The sequence below is a fragment of the Podarcis raffonei genome, chromosome 2 (genome assembly GCF_027172205.1).
Source record: "Podarcis raffonei isolate rPodRaf1 chromosome 2, rPodRaf1.pri, whole genome shotgun sequence".
NCBI classification, from domain to species: domain Eukaryota; kingdom Metazoa; phylum Chordata; class Lepidosauria; order Squamata; family Lacertidae; genus Podarcis; species Podarcis raffonei.
This window is the reverse complement of record NC_070603.1, coordinates 68,606,317-68,630,224: the sequence shown is the minus strand read 5'-3', so window position 1 is coordinate 68,630,224 and position 23,908 is coordinate 68,606,317. Positions and strand designations below refer to the sequence as shown.

General features: G+C 42.7%; 1 protein-coding gene across 2 annotated transcripts in view; it reads right to left on the bottom strand.

The window, feature by feature from the left end:
- Nucleotides 1-23,908, bottom strand: part of CPLX2 (complexin 2) — a 112,765-nt gene that overhangs the window by 84,017 nt on the left and 4,840 nt on the right. Inside the window, exon 2 of one of the 2 annotated variants that reach the window (XM_053377156.1) lies at nucleotides 19,546-19,635. The exons of the other annotated variant lie outside the window; for it this stretch is intronic. The gene's annotated coding sequence lies outside the window, so the exon portion shown is untranslated. The remainder of the gene's footprint in view (nucleotides 1-19,545; nucleotides 19,636-23,908) is intronic. 2 annotated transcript variants of the gene reach the window in all.

Below are 23,908 nucleotides of genomic sequence, written 5' to 3'. Positions count from 1 at the left end.
TCTTCAGTTGCTTCTCATGTATAAAGAAACCTGGAGATGACAGTATTGGGGGTGGGGGATGCAGGGCTTTGCAGAGGAACAGGAGTAAAGAGAGCATGGTGGAATACAGATGGGGCACAGAGGAGATGTAACAAAAGGGTGCATTCAAAAACGTGATCTATCTTTACCTACAATCTGAAATGACAATGGTTGCAGAAGGACTCTATACTGTAAATTCTTCCTTAACGTTTAGATCAGCTTAAATGACCCTTTCTATAAAAAAACTGAGAACAGTCATCATTTCTTTACTCTTGTTTATTCTTGAGCTGTTTGTCAACTACTGCTAAATGTGTTACCAGTTGCTGTCTCTCTTCATATGAATCACAGATGTTCTAAGAGACTGAACATCTGCACTCATGATAAATGACACTCAGTTAAGTCTTCTTCATTAATAGCTGAAAGCCCCAAGATCTCCTTTGCCTTGCTCTGTTGGGAAGGGTGTTACAAAGAACAAGGTGAACGGTGCAGAGAAAGCAATAGCCAAGCAGAGGAAACAGTTCCTTGGATGTTGTTTGGTTGCAGCATGCAATGGTAGGAATGCTGTGATGCTGATTTTTCAAAAGTAGCCCTAGAGGCTATATGTGAGTGTTGCCTGCTGTTTCAGTCCTGAGACTGGCAAGAAATCAATATATCTCCTACAGAAAACGCCTACACACTTGGCCAGTTGGAAGCTGGTGGATGGCATTGTTTCTGATGGTGTTTAGGGCAAATGGGTGTATGTAGGCAAGAGCTGTGCGAATGGTGTGTGTGTGTGTGTGTGTGTATGACACATAGAGAGAAAGATATGGGAAAAACTAAACTTGGAGCAGAGAATGACACATTTAAAAAAGGATAATTTGATAATGCTCTGCCTCCAAGGTCAGAGGCAGTATCCTTCTGAGTATCATTTGCTGGAAACTGTGGGAACGGGGTGCTCCCAATGCAGATTTGCAGCCTTTTTGTGCAAGTTTGTGATTTTTTTTGGGGGGGGGAGTAATATGAAGAAGGCTATATACATGTGCATCTACAGATGTCCCCTTAATCTTTTTAAAAGACAGCTCATCTGAAGCACAAGGCATGTACATGTACAAGTTCTTAAGCTGGATTCACACCACTGTGAAGAACCCGCAGTGATGTATGTTCAGAATTTTACACCAGCTTTCACTCTAAGGTGCAGGGCACCTCTTTTTATTTGCTCTTGCTTTCAAGTGTCTTAAAAGTTGTAATGAATGTCATGTTTTGTATGGGCCTAAAGATGGCTGAAGAACACCACAAAATGGGTGCGATGTCTTTGGACTGTCAGTGAACTGTCAGTGAACTGTGCTGTATAAGCGCTAATGGAATGTGGAAAACATCAAAATGTTTGGGCAAAAACAGTGTGTGCTAGGAACGGTACAGAGCAGCACATACAAGGAGGCATGGAGATGGGCTACACTTTACCTTCGAGATAAGAGTTGTGAGATGATGCCAAGGACAAGGATGCGAGATGCCAAAAACAAGGAGTAAGGAGTTGTGTAATGCCAAGAAACAGATGAACAACAAGGTAAAAGCCCTCCAGCCTAAGTTGAGTGCCAGACATTGACAGCGCTGTTGTCTGCTACCCGTGGCTCTTACTGAAACTGATCACTTCAGTGAAGAGTGGTGAGTATGGAAGATGTATGAATGGATGTATGGTTGAGTGCATATTCCTTGTCTTGATGTGTGAATTACTTGTTAATCAATAAAGCAATACTGTAGAGAAAATCCAATATTGGTTCTCTGATATTTACTTGTACCTTTCTAGAGTATACTCAGTCTCATCTATGTTAAACACCTAAACAGGTTAAAAGAACCTAACTGGTCATTTCAAAGTAGGTTTGAGACATATTATTGAATGGAGTAGCCTACCAGTTATTTTACAGTACATTCCAATGCAGGTTTTCCATAGCAGGAATTTGTGCTGCATTCAGTGGTCCCCCCCCCCCATAGAAGTTGGTTTTGCATGGCAGTTCCCAACGTATATTGAACATGTGGATTTTTAATTGAACCTGCTTCCCTTGACAGTTGCATCCAAATGGCAATCCAGCACATTAAGCATATTGCATTGGAATAGGAATGAGAAGCTGTGCATAGCTATACTGCACTCTTGAGGTGTCTTCCACAATCGTGCTCAAAACACAAGGAAGTGGTAGAGCATCCGATTTCCATGCAGAAGGTTCCAGGTTCGTTCAAGTAAATGCCAGGCAGGTGCCTACAGCACTGGTGTTTAGGTGGCTGCTTAAAACACATTTGTTCAGCCCAGTTTTCCCTAAGGGGTGATCCAATTAAGTTGATGATTAATTTGATTTGCTGGTTTGTTATGCCAATTAGTTTTTATTGATGTGATTTTATTGATGGTTTTATGTCGTTCACAGTCTTCCTTTAATGTTATTTTTAAATAAATAAATTACTAGCATCTCAAGGTAGAGCTGCAAATGTTCCTTTTAAGAAACCCTGGGGAGCTGCTGCCTGTCAGTGTAGGCAATGCTAAGCTTAATGGACCAATGGTCTGGCTCGGTATAAGGTGGCTTCCTATATTCTTGTGCATCTAAAGGCAACGGGTATGCAAAATAACAGTATGTTATTGCGCTCGCCCCACCTAGCCCTGTTACTTCATTGTCACTGTAGTGAGGCTAATAAATAAGGGAGCCCACACGCTTTCCCAACCAGGGAGTTAGAGAGGGGGTTAGATAATTCCTCCCTCAGTCGTACTGAGCTGTGGGAAAGGTCCATGCCTACTTCTCCAACAACAAGCTGCAGAGGAACACGCAGCTGGTTGTTTCAGTGGTGGTTGGTAGAGGTGCTCCAAGGTATGTGTAGTTATCTGGGAGTAGGGCTCACTGAACACTACAGGACTTACTTCTGAGTAGATATGCATAGGATTGTGTCCAATGGGGGAGAGAGCGCCTTGGTATCAAAACATTTTGGCTCAGCTGTCAAGGGCAGTCATATTTCTGGTCCTCTGCTTTTGAGTAATTTCTACTGGGGGATGCAAAAGAGAAGCAGATTGTGTCTTATGCAATTTAAGAAGATTTTCTGAGAAAGAACCAGTATTTTTCCATTTTTCTACTAGCGAAGAGGGAGCAATGCTATCTGAATTAAGCATCCCCAAAATGTCACCGGCACTGAGCCGCAGTAAGGCTGATCTTTAGTTGCTTAATTTTAATGATTAAGTGATTAGAAGCAGGAAAATTAATTGACTAAGAAAGCTTTAATTGACTGACAGCCCCACAGCATCATATGGAAGCAGTACCAGAATTTTTATTATGAGGGCAACTGTTGCTTTGTGCCCTTTCCACATCAGCAGCTTATTGAGTTTCATGCATTTTGGGTTGGGAAGTCACACATCAGAGGATTCACCGAGTTTGTCAGAGCCACAGCAGCCACATGCAGATGGACCCCTGTAAAGTATAACTCAGTCCTATTCTGTCCCCCTCTGTCAGATATGGGCTGTAATCAGCTGTCTGAAGTGAGCAAGGAGCTGGGAATCCAGAACTGGTAGTTGATAGGGCATGTTGGTAGTCAGGACTAAAGAATGACAGGGAACCAAACAACAAGCCAGGAGACTATGAAGGAAAGCCAGGACTGAAGAACATACTAGGAAGCAGGGTCAAGGAGGAAGCCAAATGTCAGGGTTGCAGAACGACCAAGAAAACAGGAAGCTCTTTTAGGAGTGAACTCCTCTGTTGTTCTGCCTGCACTGCACTAAGCCCCCTGCCTCTCATCTTCTCAGGAACTGGCAGTGATGCTTAGTGGGTGGGAAAGCAGGTGAGCAACCTGTCTTTCAAGTCACTTTTTAAATAATAGAATTTCATTATTTGAACACCACACGCATCATAAAAGTTCTAAAATGATAAAATTACATATGGAGGAATTCACGATCAAGCTAAGGTGAGAGCTTGCCAGATGGAATGATCCTCCCTCTGCACACTGTTCTGGGGGTTATCCCAACCCACTCCAAGCCAGTTTTGAGGGGTGCAAGAGTGGGGGGGGGGAAGCACTGTTGCGCAAGCAAAAGTCCTTGTGCTAGGCTTCCATTGAGGGAACTTGTTAGGTGACTCCTACCCACAAATCTGAAATACATATTAGAGTAAGCCCAATAACATTAAAGGTTGCTTTCTTCTCTTAAATATTGCTGCTGTAGTACGTAAGAAACATTCCCCACTTATCTATAAACAAATTATTCTGTCTTCTACCCTCTCTAACCCTCAATGTATTAGTTAGTTTTACAATATATGCTACATGTCGGAGTTTCAATCCAATCCTCTATAGTTGGAATTCTTGTTTTCTTCTGCATTCAAGCAGCTGTTAATAGATGCATCACAATTTCTGTATCTAGAGGCAGCACTGAGCCTTTTACAAAGCCAAAAAGTACAATTAAAGGGTCTAATGATAACCTATGACCTGTGATTATTTCAATTTTTCACTATCTCTTTCAAAAAGTTCCTTATCTTGGGACAAAACCAAAACATGTGAGCCATATCTGCATTTGCTGTTTTACATCTCCAACATGTATTATCTGTATCGTTATGCAAAAGATACATAAGTCTTACAGTTGTCAAATACCATAAAAAAAAATAATATAAACATTCTCTTTCACGTTTAAACTAATTGTTTGTTGTCAGATATACTGCTATTTCCAGTTCCAAACTCTTGTTGGAATCTGAAAACGCAGGTCTATGGTGAGTATTAGTTGTTATATTTATATCTATAAGGATTTTCTATTACCTACTCAATAAATTCTTATGATTTTGAATCTTTGAAGTTTCAAAAGTGGTTTTTCATTAAATGAATTCATATTTTCTCAATAACCTGAAGATTATATTTCTAAGTTGCAGGTATTTAAAAACTAGTTGTTAGGATTGCAGCATTTCAACTCTGAGACCTGTGGGTATACGGTGGTATAGAAATTTAATAAATAATAATTTTTAAAAAATAATTTCTTCATATATTTTAAATGCCCCTTCATTCATTAGTTCAGCTAGTTCAATTAACCCATATTGTTTCCATAATGACAAAGTGCCCAACAATATTTTATCTTTTATTTATTCATTATAATTAATTGCAGTTAATGGCGACAGCGCTGGGCTCAGTTATCTCCTAAATTTATATTTCTAGTACATGGATTCAACTTTGTTATATCCTTATCAAAATTAGTCTGGTACCAAGTGTATTTTTAAAAATATTTGTTGGAACATTCAGTTATTCCAGTAACATAGCAATATCAGGTTGAAACCATGCTCTGAAATACATTGGCATAGCTGTTTCATGTCGTTTTATAGTACAGTACAGTGGTTTCTTGATGCAGTTGGTAGAGATAGGCTCAAAATAAGTACAGGAAAGAGAGAAGGAGCTGCTCCCTCAAACCTGTCTATGAATACCATATTGGCCTGAATATAAGACTCACTTTCCCCCCAAATTCTGACCGTGAAAAGTTAAAGTGTGGCTTAAATTCGCGACCTTACAAAAACTGGCTTTTATGATATTGCTGCTGAAACAGGCATACGGTAAAACATAATGGGTGTGAGTGCCTGCGGGATTTTAAGGGAGCAGCTTATATTCAGGTATTGTCTCACTCCCCCTTGAATTTTAAAGGTGCAGCTTATATCCGGGCCAATACAGTAGCAAATGGAAATGTCTGTGTGGGTTGTCTCCTGGGCCTTTCAGCAAGGTTTGAGGGGGAAGCTACATCCTTTATGCTTTGGTTTTGCACAATGTGTCTGCTCCTGTATATCACCTGTGCTGAAAAACTGAGCACAATGCAGATCCATCCATTCACCTGATAGCCCAAGCAGAGGAAAGGCAGTCTTCTTCCAAAGTGTATGTTTGTGGTGATACACAACTGCTCAAACTCCCCCCCCCGTCCTCCCCGCTTTCTGACACCACACTAAGGCCCAGAGAGATCCTGCGCAGGTGTGCAAATCTTTAAATAAACATTTGCATATGCCCTGCCTTACACCTGGCACTCACTCGCATGGATGACACATCAATAGTGAGACTTATTTTGGAACAACAAAGCACTCCACTAGGCAGAGAGCCCCAGGAGGGAAGCAACTCCCCTGGTGAGAACCCTCGAGAAGACAGGCGCTTTTCTGATGCTAATTACTGGGCTGTCATCTAAAGCAAGCTCCTCCATTGTGAGGATAGCACGGAGAGATTGTTTGGATATGATCTCATCATTCTTCCTGGATGATGGAAGCAAAAGAACCACAAAACAGCAGCCATTTATTGGCAAGTGAAGTGAACGGGAAGCAGTTTTGCTCTCAACAGAATTTGAGAAGTCACAATTGGTCAAGTTGGGGGAATGGAATAACATAGAAACTGCCCCATTTCTACTGATCTGCATATTCTGGATTAACTTCCCTTCGCAATAAGGATCACTCCAGCCTTTTCATATACTTTTCTAAACAAGTGTTTCACAAGGGCTGCAGAAGGCTTAATGGAGGCACAAGCAATCAATTAGCCCCAGTTCCTACCTTCACTTGAGCAAATAGCAGCCCCCTTAGAACCCCACCAGTGCAGCCTCATTCTCCAATCTTGCCTTCCACTGAAGGAAGAGAAAAGCTGAGCCAGCAATCCAGAGCTGTGGTAAGAATCAGCATTGTGTTCCTTAAATTCCCCTTGCTCACTATTTTTCATTAACGTTTTATTGTCTGTTAATAGCACAAACAGAAAACTGCCTTCTGCAAAGCTATAATATTTGAGATCAACCAATACAATAAGAGGAGACAGACATAAGGGACAAAGAAATTCAATTGCTTCTATTTGTGCTCCCAAATTGGAGTTGCATCAGATATCAATCTGGGGATGGGTGGGAACCCAAGAACAATTGCATTAGCAGAATAGTATAGCAGAGATGAAATCCTGTAATGACCTTAAGCATAGCTCAGAGTGTTTTACAGAAAAGAGTGGGTAGTATTGGCCCATCATGTGTAATTGATGACAAAATTCAATGTTACTTTGGAGCAGAGGTTACAGAAGCAAGAATCCCTTCCTCTAAATCTCTGCTAAAAATTCTATGCTAAGATTCTGACAGAGTCTGTGCTCAGAATTGTGTCTGAAAACGTATTTTGGAACACAAGCATCTCAGCCTACTTTTCAAAAGGGATGGCCAACTAGAAGCCTGTGCGCTCATTCCAGCCTGCCTCCCAGGGTGTCTCCGAGCACAATTCAGTGTTGGTGCTGACTTTTAAAGCCCTAAACAGCCTCGGCTCAGTATACCTGATGGAGCGTCTCCTCCCCCATTGTTCAGCCCAGACACTGTAGTCCTCCCTGAGTGTCTTCTGCTGGTTCCCTCACTGTGAGAAGTGAAGTTTCAGGGAACCAGGCAGAGAGCCTTCTCGGCAGTAGCGCCCTCCCTGTGGAACACCCTCCCATTAGGTGTCAGGGAACAATCTGAATTTTACAAGACATCTGAAGGCAGCCCTGTATCAGGAAGTTTTTAATGTTTGATGTTTTAGTATGTTCTGATATAGGCTTTGAGCTGCCCAGAGTGGCTGGGGTATAAATAATAAAATTATTATTATTATTATTATTATTATTATTATTATTATTATTATTATTTCATCTGGACTGGGACAGCTCCACCAAATTTTAATCAACATATGGTGAAAAGTGAGCCCATACACAGAAGGAAAAGAATACTGTTTGAAGGTTGAAGGAAACAGACTATGAAATATGTATGCTATATGTATATATATTTATGGGCATTTAATAGTATTCTTGAATGCATCTGTTCCATGAATCTATTATCAGGTGGCATCAACTTTACTACAAAATACAACTTGTCATGAGCTGGAGAAGGTACACATCTGGGCCCTCATCCTCTGTTTGGAAAACAACCCTTAAAAATGAATAAACCAGAAACTGGTTATGCTTGCTCTAGAATAACATATACATTCAACAATATGGTAAAGTTCTTTCTTTGAAAGAGAAACATGTGTGCAAGCCTTTTGCCCATCAGTCACTAGGCATCAATATGCCCTTCCTATTTTGGACAAGACAGAAATGTCATGTCACTGAATTTCCTCACCCACATCCCATTGACATACAGTATGAGGAAGACAGACATCAGCAAAATCTAACAGCTACTATGGTAGAATGAGATCAGTGCTTCTAGTGGTGATTAGCAACAATTGCTGTATATAAAGCAATAAATAAGCAACTCTTGATGGGATCATTCCTCCGGGAACTGGCCTCCAGGGCAATGAAGTCCAAGGGCTAATTACATATTGCATGCAAAGTACTTTCTTTTGTTTTGAAAAGTTTCTGCATTTCATCTACTAGGTGGGCTCAACTTTGCAAATTTCTTTTTAACACTGCAGTTTTCAAAATGCAGCAAATACACAAAAAAGCACAACATGCTTTGGACAAACAAACAGATCTCATGCATTTTGGTAGCATAATGCAGCATGGTCTGGGTGACCTCCAGGATTGTGCAAGCAGATTTTCCCTTCCTCGTCTCTCCTGCAGCCCCATTTGCCTCCCAAATCTGCTCCAGAGGACCTGCCAAACTTCTAAAGTCATTTAGGGTGTGTGTGGGAGGCTGCAGGGGAAAGGAAAGCAAGACTAAGTCCCATTACATGAGACTGTTTCACTAGTGGATGGGCACAATTGGACCCTAGGGCTTTGATTGCTCATGGACTTATTTTCTTGCTTAAGCTGATGTTAAGTAGGCTTTTAAAAATATATAATGAAAGAAATGGATAGTGTCTGTTTATGTGGCAAAACTGGTCAAGATAGAAGAACAATGTATTCTACAAAGTGGCAAAGAAATGTTTAACCACCTGCTCACAGTGCTCCTGTTTGCTCAGGCGAACATACCAAGTTCAGCACAGACAGCTGCTAAAGTGTGCACTGCCCAGAGCAAAACAATCCATTCTACAAAATCCATGAGAAGAGAATCTTAGGCAGGAAGAGTGTAGCTCCACAAGCACAGGTTAATAAGCAGTTTACTGTATTCCTAGCAAAGTACCCTTTCAGCTTCTTAACACCACTGCTCTTAAGTGGCTGCAGGTTGTGGCAGGGCACTTCATGCTATGGTTGTCTAAAAAAAGAAGAAGAAGATGTGTGTGTGTGTGTGTCTAGATTTGAAAGACTCCTGAATCCCAAGATGAAATGAGGTGTCTCAGAGGGATTTGGGATGTGTCCAAGGCAAAATGGGATCTGTACAAGATGTTATGAGCCGAAGCAAGGACCCTTTGAAGCCCTTCTTAGTGTCTTGGCAATCCAGGCATCAAAAAATGCTGCAGACAAGGGCCCACTAAAAGCAAAAATCTCTAAACTTACCATAAAAGGAATAATGATAGGGTGGAGTGATGAGGTAAGGTACAACAAGCACCAGAGTTGGGAGACAGTGGAGGGAAAGTTTCATTATGACTGGTTTGTCAGAGGCAAAACGTTTAATCAGGGGGAATATGCACGAGTCACAAGAAACTCAGAAGAGTGTATACAGGATGCCTAAGTCACTTATGGGGATGCAGGTGGTGCTGTGGGTCAGATTTGAAAGACTCCTGAATCCCAAGATGAAGTGAGGTGTCTCAGAGGGATTTGGGATGTGTCCAAGGCAAAATGGGATCTAGGGCTTGCAGATCAGAAGGTCGGCAGTTCGAATCCCTGCAATGGGGTCAGCTCCTGCTGCTCGGTCCCAACTCCTGCCAACCTAGCAGTTCAAAAGCATGTCAAAGTGCAAGCAGATAAATAGGTACCGCTCTGGCGGGAAGGTAAATGGCGTTTCCGTGCACTGCTCTGGTTCACCAGAAGTGGCTTAGTCATGCTGGCCACATGACCCGGAAGCTGTACGCAGACTCCCTAGGCCAATAAAGCGAGATGAGCACCGCAACCCCAGAGTTGTCCGCGACTGGACCTAACAGTCAGGGGTCCCTTATACTTTCTCTTTCACCTCTTTGGGATAAGGTGTGAATTGGGTCTCAGAATGCAAAGCTGACTGCAACTTCTTGACTTGGGGTGTGTATTCTACAAATGAGCGCAAGGATTTCCACTTGAATAATATGAATTACCCCCCCCACCTGTATCCTTTTTGCTCCAGAGGATTGGGGGAAGCCCTAGGACAGATTTATGGGGCTTGCAGGGGTAGGAGAGGGGGAGAACATCCCCTTATGCAAGCAGAAATCCTTGCACTGATGGAATGATTGCCTTAGAGTTACACTGGATTCCCACCCTTGTAGCCACATCCACATGATACGTTTAAAGTACATATTTATACCATATGGCTTCTCGCAAAGAATCCTGGGAATTGCAGTTTACCCACCACAGAACTACAATTCCCAGCATTCTTAACAAACTAAAGTTCCAAGGATTCTTTGGGGGAAGCTTTTAGTGTGGATGTGACTGAAGGCACATAATATTCTCAATTGCTATTAAGAATAAGAGTAATTTACTGTCTGGCAAATTGTTAACAGGCCCGTGTGGCGTGGACAAAGCACTTCTTTTTTCCTTTTTTTTGGATAAGAGCAGCAGCAGATGGCAGCATCCTGAGATGGCTTTCAACGCCAGGATCCTAGTATTGATGCACATATTCCCGAAGTGCCATTCACATCCAGCCACTGGTTTGTAAACTGTTGCTTTTGACAGAATCTTGACATTGTTTGTCTGATTCTTGCTCAGGAAGGGGAAGCTGGGGAAAGAGGATGTTCACCAGTTGCCAAGAAAGCAGGTGGACAGAGGCCACGCACTGAAGACTGGAAGGCTTGGCAAAAGTGCTAGCTTGATTCCAGATTAGAGCATTGATCAAGATTCTTCCAGCAGCTATGTTTCAGTCTTAGCAGGTGATTCATCAGAGGCACACTGAGAGAAGCAGAGTAAGGGAAGCAGCGGCAGCAACATAATTGACTCTAATAGAGATTTTCTGGAGTGACATCACAGCTTGAGCCTGGCCTGAGGTATGTTTGGAGAAGGCACCATTCCTGTCAGATGCCTGTGGAGCCCATTAGTCATAGCTGCCTGTCCCTGGATGCTTTGTGGCAGCTGTGAGGCACATGGGCCATTTTTCTTGGGCAAACACCTTCTTCCAGCTGCTGCTACTGGCATTAAACGTCGTACTGGGCTAGAAAGCAGGAAGGATGGGACCAGAACGGCCTCTTTCTGAAGGGCAAGTTTATGTGCAGAAGTAACTAGGGAGAGAGGATCAGTCAAAAGGTCTGAGCAGCAGTAAAAATAATACATGTTGGGGGGGGGTCTCTTCAGCTTCCAAGACATGTCACAAACACAAAATCAGTGACCCTAATATCTCTTACAATGGAAAACTGTCTGTGGGTCTTCATATAATTTCATCTGAAGTGGCTGCACTTAGACTGTTTCGGACTGCATCAAAACTGCTTTGGCAAGTCTTCCACATAACCACAGGGTTCCTGAGTTAACAAAGCAGGATGACCCGCACCTCAGGGTTATTGTACGGTACTCTGGGTTCATCCACACTTGTGCAGTCCTGTGGCTACAAAGCATGGGTCTGAGAGTTTTTCCATTTGCCCTGCCACTTTCCCCAGGAAATCCCACTCACTAGTACGGAATTGGAGCAAATGTCAGTCCATGGAAAACTTGATAGATGTTTGTTCCAATTCAGCAGCAAAGAGTGGGTTTCCCTGGGGGGAAGCAGCAGGTCAAGAAGAAGTGGGGCTGAGCCCTCTGTCGCAGCTTTAGTCACCCACCTCCCCAAATCCCTGAGAAGTAAAACAACAGCTGCATGCCTTGTATGAGGCTGACTACTGCACTATTAGAATTACTGGGCAAAATATGCGAATAGTAAAAAAAGAGAGCACGTTCTTTGAGACAGCAGAATGTGCTTGCTGCTTACAAGATGCGGAAATCAAGGCAAACACCTTCATTTTCAGTGCCTGTGCTTTATGGTGCATGGGTGAATCTGCAAGCACCTTAACTTGAAGGGGTTGTTTTGATCCTAGATTAAATGTAAATTCATATAATCCTAAACCATGGAGTACAAAACAAGAGAATGAAATGTAACAATATGTCTAACCTAGCCAAATAGAAGACATTATATGTGAACAATGCTGCAAAGCCACAAACCCACACTCATAGGAAGATCTGCACTACATACGTTGATACCTGTGAAGATCCTGTGCTGTGTGCTACCCTACTTTCTTTGGGCAAACCTTCCCAGTTATCATCCGTCCTGTCCATAGTTATGTGGGTAGTAGGCCCAAAACCATGGGGTTTGCCAGAAACTGAAAACCTCATGCAGCTCAGAGGCATCCTGAACCCAATGCATGTGCGCTCAGTAGTCAGTCCTACTGTGTTTCATGACACGTTCCCTAGTAAGTGTGCATAGGATTGCAGCCTAAGGATGGCAGTGTTTCCTCATACTCTTAAAAACCCATGCATCTGGATCAATCCCTTGTGTGCACTGATCTGAAGTGACTAGATAGGATGGCTCCCCACTGGAAGCTGTTAAGGAGAGGCTGGATGGCCACCTATCGCAAATGCTACAACAGTGGGCTTTGCGCATTGGCAGGGGTTGGACTGGATGACCTTTGGAGTTCCTTCCCAACTCTTATGAAACTAAGAATGGTGGAACCCTGGCAGGGCTGGGCAGCCCATGTTCACACGGTAGTTTCCATGCCTGCAAATAATTTCCAGATTGGAACAAACAAACCTCAAAAAATGTTTGGGTGCAAACGTTCCCTCCCATATTCCCCTTTTTAATGCTCAAAGAAGAAGAACTTTAGTGAGGAATCAAAGCCCAATGGCAGAACTGGGTTATGGGTTCAACCTTGGTGTCTGCAGGGACAGGCAATGGAAAAGCCCTTCTCCACCTGAGATGCTGGACAGCAGCTGCCAGGCAGAGTAGATGATGCTGAGCCAAATGGACAAAAAGTCTTACTTGTATATAGCAGCTTCCCATGTCCTTATTTCTTTTTTTAAACTGCTTTACCAAATGTGCAGAAAACTCATAAATATACATATAAATAAGATGGCAAGGATCCTACAAGGTCACTCAGTGGGCAGCCCCCTTGAACATTAAGATGGGATTAATTATATCCAATGTGTGTGTGTGTGTTTTAAAAAATGTCTGTGATCTATTATTAAAAACTTCCACTGGTAGGAAATCCACAGCCTCGGTTGCTAAGTTGGTTCTCTGATGAATTGCTCATGTGCTGGGAACATTATAATGGCTGCAGTTCTAAAAGGTTTCAGTCTTGCTGTTCTAATTCTCTAGTTTGCTTTTTTAAAAAAAAACAGGAAGAAGAAAAAGAAGTGGTGTAAAGTAACAATAACCTCTGGAAGATCACTTAGTGAAATGGTGCTTTTAAAGACCTCGATGGCACGGCCCAGCTAGTGATGGGAAACACAGCAGAAGAGGAATTGTATTGGGCTGTTTTTGCAGTATAACCTCAGGGCAAGCTGTGCAGGCATGGCACATTAGGGGTGGGGTTGGATCCTGGTGCCACTTCCAAAAGGCTGCTGCTGGTAGTGCCAAAGGCAACTGAGATGAGAATCAAGCTCACTGCCTTCATGTTTTAATATTAAACCAGCAAAGCACAGTCATTTGTCTCTGTTCTTTAATTTTAAACTTGGTGAATTTTAATTTTAATTCTTTAATTTTAAACTTGGTTCTGTCTTGGGCCCGGTCTTATTCAACATCTTTATCAACGACTTGGATGATGGACTCAAGGGCATCCTGATCAAATTTGCAGATGACACCAAACTGGGAGGGGTGGCTAACACCCCAGAGGACAGGATCACACTTCAAAACGACCTTGACAGATTAGAGAACTGGGCCAAAACAAACAAGATGAATTTTAACAGGGAGAAATGTAAAGTATTGCACTTGGGCAAAAAAAATGAGAGGCACAAATACAAGATGGGTGACACCTGGCTTGAGAGCACTACATGTGAAAAGGATCTAGGAGTCTTGGTTGACCACAAACTAGACATGAGCCAACAGTGTGATGCGGCAGCTAAAAAAGCCAATGCAATTCTGGGCTGCATCAATAGGAGTATAGCATCTAGATCAAGGGAAGTAATAGTGCCACTGTATTCTGCTCTGGTCAGACCTCACCTGGAGTACTGTGTCCAGTTCTGGGCACCACAGTTCAAGAAGGACACTGACAAACTGGAACGTGTCCAGAGGAGGGCAACCAAAATGGTCAAAGGCCTGGAAACGATGCCTTATGAGGAACGGCTAAGGGAGCTGGGCATGTTTAGCCTGGAGAAGAGGAGGTTAAGGGGTGATATGATAGCCATGTTCAAATATATAAAAGGATGTCACATAGAGGAGGGAGAAAGGTTGTTTTCTGCTGCTCCAGAGAAGCGGACACGGAGCAATGGATCCAAACTACAAGAAAGAAGATTCCACCTAAACATTAGGAAGAACTTCCTGACAGTAAGAGCTGTTCGACAGTGGAATTTGCTGCCAAGGAGTGTGGTGGAGTCTCCTTCTTTGGAGGTCTTTAAGCAGAGGCTTGACAACCATATGTCAGGAGTGCTCTGATGGTGTTTCCTGCTTGGCAGGGGGTTGGACTCAATGGCCCTTGTGGTCTCTTCCAACTCTATGATTCTATGATTCTATGAATTTTGTGTTGGTGCACAACTGACAGGTGCTGAGTAGGTGAAGAATCCCCCCCCCCAATGCAGCAACAGCCTGGGAGTGTCATATTTGAGGGAATAAAGATGGGGCAACGTCTATTCAGTAGATTAAAAACAAATGAGTCCCTCTTCTAATAGTAGGAGCACTTCCAGGCTGCTTCTTTTCTCAGGTAGGGTTCAATCAAATATTGACAAATTCAGGTTGCGCAATTGCAGCTGATGGTGAGGTCTTGCCCAACAAACCTTCTCCCCCACCCCCAAAAACTGACTTTTTGTGATAAGGAAAGTGATGGGAAATGCCATGGAAAGCGTGGTAATAATACTTGGTTGTTGCAACTGTCACCAAACCTCCACACAAACAAATCAGAATTAATGCTCAATAAACAGGTTATTTGGAAGCATCCTAAGATGGCCTTAAGGTGCTGTAGAAATTTAAATTTCTTTGACTTCTCCAAAAGCTGCTTATAGGCAAAGAATGAAAAAAAAGGAGGGTGTCAGTTTTCTACACTAAGTTGGGAAAACTTTGGTCCTTCCAGTATTGTTGGACTGCAACTCCTATAATTCCTTTCTATTGATTGTGATGGCTGCACTGATGGGAGTTGTAGTTCAACACATCTAGAGGATCAGAGGCTTCCTCATTCCCAATCTCTTGCCTGTACTACATGAGTGCTCTCTCTTCAACCAACCACTCCTACTTGGGTTTTCACTTCAGCATTCCTCTGAAGGTCTGAACAATGCTAACTAAGCAATCTTCTGCCCATAGGCACTTCCCCCCCTCAAGAACAGAAATTTCCTTCTAAGAAACCCTTAGCACTCCATAGGTCTCTCAGCATGATCAAGCTCCTTAACATTTTAGGCAAATAAATCAGCAGCTACTTTGCCAGTGTCCAATTGAAATGATTCCTAAAATACATGGAGATGTATTTGTACATACCCATCTCTCTCACCCATGCTTCATCCTACTTCTCCTTTGCCCGTCCCGTCTAAATTTACAATGTAAGCTCCTCAGGGCAGAGATCTGTCAACTGCGCTTCTGTTGCTCTGTCAAGGGCTGCCATGCACATTCATTACATAAATAAATAACAACGGTTGTTTCTCATTTGTAGAATACCATCCGCTTGTCTTCCCTTGAGGCTATACTTTTTTATTGTGGAGCTAATATGTTTTCCCAGAACTCAAAACAATATTTTGTCACTGGGAAAAATGAGTTTCTTCTTCACACAGATAGCATACATCCATTTCCCTTAGAGCTGCCATACAGCATGTGGTTGTGAAACTGTCACAGCCCCCTAATGAATATGGCTTTCAACTTGACTAGTGAGAAGCTCCACAACTATCCCTGTTATGACCATATTTTTGATCCTCTATTTTTTAAAAAAAGTATCTGACAGTTATGTGTTTTCTTGTTTTACAGCTCCAGCAGGTGAGTCTACGTCTAATCTTTCTTCTTTTTTAAGATACTGATGGTCAGCAATGGGATCCTCATCACCCAGTGACTCTCCAAAAGATCACAGGCTTGTTCGAACCAGAGAAACTATACTTAGGCATTGGGGACATGATGGAAAATTGGTTCCTCTTTAGTTAGAAGCAGTGCAGTAGAGCAGAGATGGGCCGAAACAAAGTGCCACCATTCAGAAAGAAACTCAACAAATAAGATAAGCACAGCAGAGGTATCTGAGGGTGAAGGTCTTGCTCATGGTCCCTATCAGTAGAAGGTAGCATGAAGAACAACGACTTGAGACAAGTTTGGGGCTTTTACAAAGTTTTCACACTCTGGTTTAAACTGCTGTCTGCAACATGTTAAGAGCTTTGTTGTTGTTTAAAAATGTAATTATATTATTGTGATCTGCCCTAGGCTCCTTTCAGGGAGGAAGGGAAAGCTATACATTTGAAATAATAAATAATAGCTATGGAAAGCTGTAGCCCCCCCCCCCCGCAATCTGTCTACTGTCACTTTAAAGCTGTCCTCAAGCTGTTGATGGCCACTATATCTTTTGGCTATGTGAGGTGAGAAGAAGCACTTCCTTATTACTTTAGCAATTTAAAGCACAATCCTAAGATATAAAGAGTGGGACACTGGTGGCGCTGTGGTCCAAACCACAGAGCCTAGGGCTTGCCGATCAGAAGGTCGGCAGTTCGAATCCCTGTGATGGGGTGAGCTCCCATTGCTTGGTCCCTGCTCCTGCCAACCTAGCAGTTTGAAAGCACGTCAAAGTGCAAGTAGATAAATAGGCACCGCTCCGGTGGGAAGGTAAACAGCGTTTCTGTGTGCTGCTCTGGTTCGCCAGAAGCGGCTTAGTCATGCTGGCCACATGACCCGGAAGCTGTACGCTGGCTCCCTCGGCCAATAAAGTGAGATGAGCGCTGCAACCCCAGAGTCGGCCACGACTAGACCTAATGGTCAGGGGTCCCTTTACCTTTAAGACCTAAAGAGTTCCGTGGAGCTGACTCCCACTGAGTGTGAATAAGCTTGAAGCTTGAGACCGCAATTCTATGCAAACATACCTATGCGCAGGCCTCATCAAATACAGTGCAACTGATGTCTAAGGACTGTGCTATAAGAGCCACTGCACAACATGCAGTGCACACGCACACACACACACACACACACATTGCTTAGTGTGTGTAGTGTAATGTGGAAGCTGTAAACTAATCAAGATCCCATCTCTTCTGTGCAAAGAAAAATGGCAAGTTGCACTGAGCAGGGGTTGTGGTGGTGTCTTGCTTCAGTTGTCACTGTTATCTCATCAGAAGTGACTCAGAGTTCCTTTCCCTTTTCTTTCTCTCCACTTCAGAAAGCTTAAACAATTTTGCTGTCAAAAATAAATAAATATCTCTGTCTTTTAAGGCTGTACAGGGATGTAAAGTAGCAGAACTGTACATTGTACATCCCACCATATTGTATTACGAGGGCCTTGCGGGAGTATTGTGCAGGAGCAACAATGCACTTGGGACATATAGAGATACCACAATAACAGAACGTGCATTATGAGATGCATGTATTATCTCCAGCTCTGACAAACGTCTTAGGATCAATACAATAAAATGAGTTGTTTCAGTCAGGTTTTTTGTTTTTTTTAATGTGGAATTGAATTTGGAGCTGTCTTCTGAAAGAAAGGTGGTCTATGTGTATGTGAGTGGCTCTGCCATAAATAAGCTGATTGATATATAGAGTTAGATTAAATTCATGGGGGGGGGGCTACCAGCTGTGATAGCTCTGCTCTGCCTTCATGGTTAGAGGCAGTGGTGCTTCTGAGGACCAGTTTCTAGAAACCACAAGAGGGGAGAGTACCCTTCTTTGCCTGAATCCTGCTTGCAGGTTTCCCACAGGTATCAGAGTGGCTACTGTGTGAACAGGCTGCTGTGCTGGATGGGCCATAGGCCTGATAGGCCATAGGCCATAGGCCAAATTCCACAGCTGTAAAAGCAGTTTCCCGAATCATAGTGTGCGTTACCATAGGGATGTGTGGCACATTGAAACAAATATTGGACTCCATGGGCAAATCCCTCATGGGCCTGGAATAAGACAACTACTTAAGTGAGAGCATTGAGCAGGGATGTGGAGTATGTGGCCCTCTAGGTGTTACTGGACTACATTTCCCAGCATCTCTGACAACTGGCATCCTTGGAAACTACTTAAAACTGAAAGCAGTTTTAGTCAGACAGATCACTAGATGCCCAGTGACTTGTGAATAATCCCAAGGAAACAGAATGGAATGCTGCTCGCTAGTTCTAGCTACCCTAAAGGGGAGACTATTCTTATTCTTACTATATTATTATTATTATTATTATTATTATTATTATTATTATTATTATTATTTATAATTTGTACAGAGTGAACAAAGCCCTAAGTCTCCATGTCATGCATTATTAAACACCCATACAACCACCCTTCCCAGCTGAGTAGTTTGCTGCACCAGAGATGGGAGTTTCTGAACTACCTGGAGGCCTCAGCCTGAAGGGGAGCTTCTTTTCAAACATTTGAGCCTTTTTCTCACCATTCATCTGTGTTCTCTCTTCCCAGTTCCTGCAAATGGGTCCAAATTCCATTCTCCGCTAAAGATCTGTAATGCATTTGGCCTCAATGCTATCACGAGCACCATAGGTCCCTTTGGCCTATCCTTGCACAGCTGGTCTTTATCCACATCCTTAATATCATATATAAATGCACATGTACGGTGACTCCGGCCCATAAATATTTATGGCAAAGGAAATGCAATGCACTGTGTGGAGGAGTTGGGTAAAAGGAGCTTGAGAAGAATGCCAGGTGTCACTTAAGTTTCCTCTTCCCCTGCTAGACAAAGGAAGCACTCAGAAGACCCCAAATTAAAGGCAGTGATTTTCCCTGTAGCTATCTAGAAATCAGCACAAAAAGAACTAGTATCAGGCTTCGAAGAAAACCAACCAACTTTGACATACTATCCTAAGAAAGTGCATAACTGATAAAAGGCACTATCTTAATTTCTCTACGTTTTGATATTTTTACAAGGATATATTTGTATAACAGTAGCATGATATCGCCAGTTGCATTTTCAGTCCTGTTCCCAATGATCCCCTAACATGAAATCTTTTCTACAACTGCCATACATTGGGTTGACATCTTCATTGAATGGTGCTAACATTCAGTAGAATAGTATCAAGGCAACAATTTGAAAACAAGTTAAGTTACAAAGTGAAAAAAAGGACAATCACTGAAACATTATAATGGAGTCAACCCGTGAAAATGCTCTCACTCCCATACCAAAAACCATAATTACCAAAAACCAACATGGCCATTTTGTATCAATTTAAAAACATTTCTTTAGTTGTTTTTGCACTCTTTTAAAAAAACTGTTTTGAGTTTTTATTGTATATTTGTAAATCACATTGAGATGTATGCAAAAGGTGATTCATATAACAAATAAATATATAAGCAGCAACTTGGAACCATAAGAGAAATGCACCTACCTTGCTGTTGATCTACAGGCAGGTGCTCCTTCAGGTAACTAAAACCAGGGCTCCTCAGTCAGGCAGTGCATGTCAAAGGCAGCACAGACCCTAGAAAGGCATGTAGATGAAGAGGACAAGATAAGGAGAGCTTGGACTTGCACTCCTGCTCTTCCTTTTGGTGCCACTCCTGGCCTAGCTCAGTGGACCTTAGCTAGCAGAACCATCACCTGTACTATAGCAGCAGCAACAGTCTATAACTTACACGATGAGCCGGAACTTCCATTATAAGAGGCAACAGCCACAACAGAAGACTAGAAAGCACATCACATGAACTTCTGCTTAGCAATGACTCCCTAGGACACCATCTCATTATTTTCCAAATGCAGTTCCCTCTCCAGAATCTCTGGTTCAGCCATCTATTCAGCGCCAAATGAGACATCACGTGAGAGATCCATGATTAATCTCCTGACATATTTGTTATGACTTTAAAGCAGTCGTGGTGAACTTCAATTTGACTGGAGCAGTGCTGCTTGAAAGTGGGGGAGTGATATTTGGACCTTTCCCCTCATGTTGTTTTCCTGGTTTACATGCTCCCCACCCCATCGGCTGCTTCTTTGTCCTCCAGGAAGACAGGCACAACTGCTCTGATCCAATACAGACTACTCCCATCCTGTTTTAAAAGGAAAAAAAATCCAGGAATTCCAAACATGTGTAGCTTATTGTCTCAAAACATCTCTCTCTGTCCCACCCCCCATAACAATCCAGTGTTTGTCTCTGCCTTTTATTTCTGGTTTCCATGCTTTCCCCCTAAGAGTTACTCAACCTCCATTACAAATGGGCTTCATTCCACTTTCCTTCTGTCACGTAGATCATCCCTAGACTCCTGTCCTAGCCACTCTGACAGATTTGTCACAGAGATGGGTGTGCTACGTGGTAAGGGAAAGATAAACTAAGTTGATTCCAGATTAGTTTCCATGGTCATTTCCACATTTGTTTTAGATATCAGTTTTTTAAAACACATTTCCCTTTTTAATCTTCAGAATTTTCAGATGTGTATTGATTCTGCCTTCAGTGTGAACACTGGGCTGTCCCAGTATTTCATGGCAGCAGTGGCTACATCACATTGGTTCCATTCCTTTCCCACAAACACTCTGGCTGGCAAGATTCCATCTCTGCTGAGAGTCCTGCTAAGTTCTCAAATATGACAAATGTTGTACACTGGGCTTTTCCCATAATGTTGCTGACAAGGATCTCCCCCACCTCCAAATTGATTATCAGTGTTGTCTACACTGACAGCACACAAAGCAGGGAAGAAAAGGGGACAGAGGATGACCAGAATTGGTCCCATTAGCCAGAAAGAAATCAGCACAGATGAAGCTGGTAGAACCCTGTGGTTGTGTATGAATGTGAGGCTCTTGTGTCTCTTTGACCAGTAGGTTTAGACACGGAAGTCTATTCCTTTGCATGAATGTATTAACTTTCTCTAATTTATTTTAGCTACAAACTTAGGAGCTTTGAGAAGAGCTCTCTCTCATCTGATTTGGACATTATTATATATAGTATTATATTGTATTATAATGTCCAAATCATTCATATATATATATGAAAGATTTGGACATTATAATACAAATGCTCTGAAAATTATAGTCTTGACCAAGCACCTGTTTTATGAACCCTCAGTGGGAAACACAGCCCATGTTTTCATGGAGGAGTGGACAACAGGCTTTGCTCATGGAGCTCCCAGGAGCAATCCTTGGCACCTCCAGTTAAAAGGAGCACTGAAAGATCCATGCCTGAGATCCTGGAGAGTTCACCCCCTGAACTGGGTGCCCATATTTTTCAGCCTTCAGCGAGCTCCAGATCTTTGCCGAACTTGGTGGTTTGTATCCAGCTTGAACTATGTCAGGTGCCTCTTGGAGCTCTCCAAGGTCCTGTTTCTTGCCTGAATTTCTGTGTGCTCTTCTGGTCCCATTGATGAACTCTGCCTAGAATGCGCCAATTGCTTGCCTATGGGATTATGATGATGGTTAGGAAGGCAGTGGGGAAGTCAGGGTGGGTTAGTAGGTTTAGACACAGAAGACTCAGGTTCAAATACCTGTTCAATCATGAAGTTCGCTGGGTGATACGGCACATGAGAATAATTTCATACAGACTGAATCTCTGGTGGAAGTCCTATAACTATCAGTTTAAAAGGTAAAGGTATCCCTGACTGTTAGGTCCAGTCGCAGACGACTCTGGGGTTGTGGCGCTCATCTCGCTCTATAGGCCGAGGGAGCCGGTGTTTGTCCGCAGACAGCTTCTGGGTCATGTGGCCAGCATTACGAAGTCGCTTCTGGTGAACCAGAGCAGCGCACAGAAACGCCGTTTACCTTCCCGCCGGAGCGGTACCTATTTACCTTCCCGCCAAAGCAGTACTTTGATGTGCTTTTGAACTGTTAGGTGGGCAGGAGCTGGGACTGAACAACAGGAGCTCACTCTGCTGCGGGGATTCGAACTACTGACCTTCTGAATGGCATGCCCTAGGCTCTGTGGTTTAGACCACAGCGCCATCCATGTTAGTTAGTTAGTTAGTTATATATCAGTTAGTTGTATACAAAAAAGAGACTTTAGTGGGACCCTAGACACTAACACAATTGTTCTGGCATAACCTTTCACAAATCACAGTCACCTCCATCAGATTACAAACATTAACAACAAAACAATGGGTTCCCAAAGGACAAGATTTATGTGTATCACACTCTGCCTCAGTTGAGCAGACTTTAACATGCTATTCAGCCTTATGATTCTACAAGACTATGGAACTGAAGGTACCTATGCTAACTTTTTTATTGCTACATCTTTTAGGATCATAGTTTTCCACATAGTTTAATCTGTGGAATTATTTGCTAGGAATGTTGTGGAAGTAAAGAATAAAACTGGCTTTAACAGTGTATTAGATTTTTTTTTTTTTTATAGAGTCAATCCAGTAATGGCGTCAAGCCAAGTTGGTCAGGGAATACAATCTCATTATCAAGATGTTCCTCTCCTTGGCAGAAGCTGTGAGTAAATGACAGAAAATGGATCATTCAATAACGACTCCAGTGCCTTGTACGTATCCCCTCACGCACCTAGTTTTAGCCACTGTCAGAAACTATTTTGGCTACCTGTACATTGTTTTGACCTTGGAAGACAATTCTTGGAGGGTATTTTATCCAGATGCCAAGCACTGGATTCAGCAAACCAACTACATGGAAACACAAACAGGCAGGGACTCCAAATCCAACCAAACTTCACAATCCATTGTGGGATTTAAATCTGCTGGTCAAACACAGAATCTTCTAAGGAAAAAAGAATAATTGCTGTAATTGCACTAGTTACAATGTATGCATGCCTGGATCCCCATGTAGAGTCACCAGTTCATAAAATTGGAATATCTACCTGATTCTGGCCAGGTTGTGAGCATGCAGAAGACCCTGCACATGCATGGAAATAGCTCACAGTTGAATGTTTGAACTGGCTCCACTGAAAACCACTGTGCTGGATGGAGGTATCTGCGGAGTTTGATATGTGAAGCCTCATTCACACTTGGCAACTCATAACTTCATATATCTTGCAGTTCTCAAGTCAGCAACATATGCATTTGTGAATCCGCTCCAAGCCTAATGAAAGTGAAATTGTGGGACTAATCTGGAACCAGATCCTTCTTATTTTATGTATTTGATTACTCCGTTTCACAACCTAAACCTCTTGAAGTATAAAACTGGAGTTTATATAAATCACCCTTGCCAGAAGGAAGCCGGATCTTCTCTGCAACCACATTAGTCTGGTGCTATGATAAGGTTTAACAGGGTTTCCTCATGCAAGTTCATTCCCCCCCCCAAACAAGCTATCTTTTCTGAAAGGGAGATGCAGGGAGGGTTCAGGAACCTGTAGACAGACAGCTCAAGGAAGAAACAGGATAAAGATGCTTATCTGCTTCTCCACAAACAACTTCACTTGAACTAAAACAGTGACTGCCAAACTTGGCCCTCCAGCTGTTTTGGGACTACAACTCCCATCATCCCTAGCTAACAGGACCAGTGGTCAGGGATGATGGGAACTGTAGTCCCAAAACAACTCACTGCACTAAAAGGTAAGAAGAATCAGCAGAAACCACAATATCAGGTACAGCCCTTCTCTGCTACCTATAGCAGCCAGCTGCAGCAGTGTAGGAAAACCCTTCTTCCAAACACAAAGCTTGAATATTCCAGAGTAGATCCCAATCTACCTTCTGCCCACAACAGAGCCAACCAATCTGAAGCAGTTAACAGTGACATTTTATACCCATTGACTCAGAAGCATGTCTTATTGTGTTCAGTAAGACTTGTTCCCAGAAAATCCCAAGTAACACTGAAGACAATGG